General features: G+C 42.8%; 1 protein-coding gene across 1 annotated transcript in view; it reads left to right on the top strand.

The window, feature by feature from the left end:
• FBXL17 (F-box and leucine rich repeat protein 17) overlaps positions 1 to 2,447 on the top strand; it is a 525,181-nt gene that overhangs the window by 284,786 nt on the left and 237,948 nt on the right. The window lies entirely within an intron of this gene.

The raw sequence follows: 2,447 nt of genomic DNA, 5'->3' as shown, positions 1-2,447 counted from the left end.
TTTTTTTTTTTTTTTTTTTATGAGACAGAGTGTCGCTCTGTCGCCCAGGCTGGAGTGTAGCAGCACGATCTCGGCTCATTGCAAGCGCCGCCTCCCAGGTTCAAGCCATTTTCCTGCCTCAGCCTCCCGAGTAGCTGGGACTACAGATGCCCACCACCACGCCCGGCTAATTTTTTGTATTTTTAGTAGAGACGGGGTTTGACCGTGTTAGCCAGGATGGTCTCGATCCCCTGACCTCGTGATCCACCCGCCTCGGCCTCCCAAAGTGCTGGGATTATAGGCATGAGCCACTGCACCCGGCATGAAAAGTATTTTTTTAATACTGCTTTTTGTGGCAAGTTGACCCAAAAAGTTGAAAGGAGGTGAAATCAAAGCCTTTATTTTTATTTATTTATTTTCAGACGGGGTCTCACTCTGTGGCTCAGGCTGGAGTACAGTGGCATGATCATGGCTCACTGCAGCCTTCACCATCTGAGTTCAAGCTACCCTTCTTTAAGAAATCAAAACATTTATTAGGAAAAAAACTATGATTCATAGACTGTTGCAGATAGACAGGAAAATCATCTTTGCAGTATATGATAGCCCAGATTAGATTTGTTTTTTTTAGAAGATGATCATCAGATATTTATTGAAGTTTTACTGAAGTCACTATGTTTCCATCCATCTGACCATATGCTTGTCCATTTGCTCATTCATTATTCATTTAAGAAGTGTGTACTATGAACTTCTTCTAGGAGATCTAGTAGTGAATAATAGACAAGCTTTCTGCTGTCATGGAGCTTACATTATAGGGGTTGTGGACAGATAAATATAAAACCTGTTAGACAATATAAAATGTTATTTGGATAGATAAATAAGAAACCTGTTAGACGGTATAAAATGTTATTCAGAGAATTATGGTAGCATGATGTTATGGAAAGAGAGACACTAGGTAGTCAGGAAAGACACCTCTGAAGATATAATTTTTTTTTTTTTTCTGGAGTCTCGCTCTGTCTCCCAGGCTGGAGTATGGTGGCATGATCTTTTCTCACTGCAGCTTCCGCCTCCCGGGTTCAAATGATTCTCCTGCCCCAGCCTCCTGAGTAGCTGGGATTACAGGCGTGCACCACCACGCCCGGCTAATTTTTGTGTTTTTAGTAGAGACGGGGTTTCACCATGTTGGTCAGGCTGGTCTCGAACTGCTTACCTCGTGATTTGCCCACCTCCACCTCCCAAAGTGCTGGGATTACAGGTGTGAGCCACCACTCCCAGCCTGAAGGTATAATCTTTAAGTTGAGATCAGAATAGCAACAAAGAGTCAGTCATGCAGAAATGAATTGCTTAGTTCTTTTGTTAAAAACTAGAATGTTAGAGCTATGTCCAACTTTCATAGTGGCAGGCTTTTGTCCAAATAATATATATGTATTAGTCCATTTTCACAATGCCAGAAAGATACTATCTGAGACTGGTTAATTTATAAACAAAGGATGTTTAATTGACTCACAGTTCCACACAGCTGGGGAGGCCTCAGGAAACTTACAATCGTGGGGAAGGTGAAGCAGGCACATTCTTCACAAGGCGGCAAGAAAGGTAGAGAGAGAGTGTGAACACACAGGTGAAACTGCCGTTTATAAAACCAGCAGATCTCCTGAGAACTCACTATCACGAAAACAGCATGGGAGAAACTGCCCCCATGATCCATTCACTCCCACCAGGCCCCTCCCTTGACACCTTGGGATTACAATTCGAGATGAGATTTGGATGGGGACACAGAGCCAAACCATATTAATATATGTATAACCTTAGTTCTACTAGGCCCATCAGTAAACTAGCTAAATGCCCCCTGCATGTGCCTTTAAATGTGTACCACTCTTTCACTCTTCAGCACACCATAGGGGACTTTTAACTTCCAGTGCCAAGCCCAAAGCAGGATGCTTATGTTTGACATACTTCTCTTGCCTTTCATCCATTCTTATGAGGCCTGCCCTCCTTAACCCAGAGCTTCATACTGTCCTCCCATTGCTCAGACAGCTCCTTATTTCTTGATCCTTTTCCTTCCATACTCACTGGCCATCCAGGCACATTTGTTGCATGTGTCCCACACCCCACAAATAAGAAAAGCTGATCTTATTGTTTTTGTCTGCTTAATGCCAAATTCTTGTTCTTCTGGAGTTTACTTCTGGATAATTTGACTCATCCCAAGTTGAGCCAATGAGTGCAAGAAAGCTTGACTATATTCTCCTTCTCTGTGTCCCATTACACTTTCCCTTGCTTGTCAATCATGTTCTCTTACTCCAGGGTAACTAAGCACATTTTCCAGTGGTCTTTTGGGGCATCTCCCATACGTTTGGTATTGATTTTGAACTGCCACCAAAGACATTCTGGAGAAAATGGGCCTTGTAACACTAAGATCGTCCTATGTGGTTAACTGCCTAAATTGAGAGCTGTTCTGTTCATGTCTGAAAAAC

The sequence above is a fragment of the Pan troglodytes genome, chromosome 4, assembly GCF_028858775.2.
Source record: "Pan troglodytes isolate AG18354 chromosome 4, NHGRI_mPanTro3-v2.0_pri, whole genome shotgun sequence".
In the NCBI taxonomy this organism is placed as follows: Eukaryota; Metazoa; Chordata; class Mammalia; order Primates; family Hominidae; genus Pan; species Pan troglodytes.
This window is presented reverse-complemented; position numbering and strand designations above follow the sequence as displayed.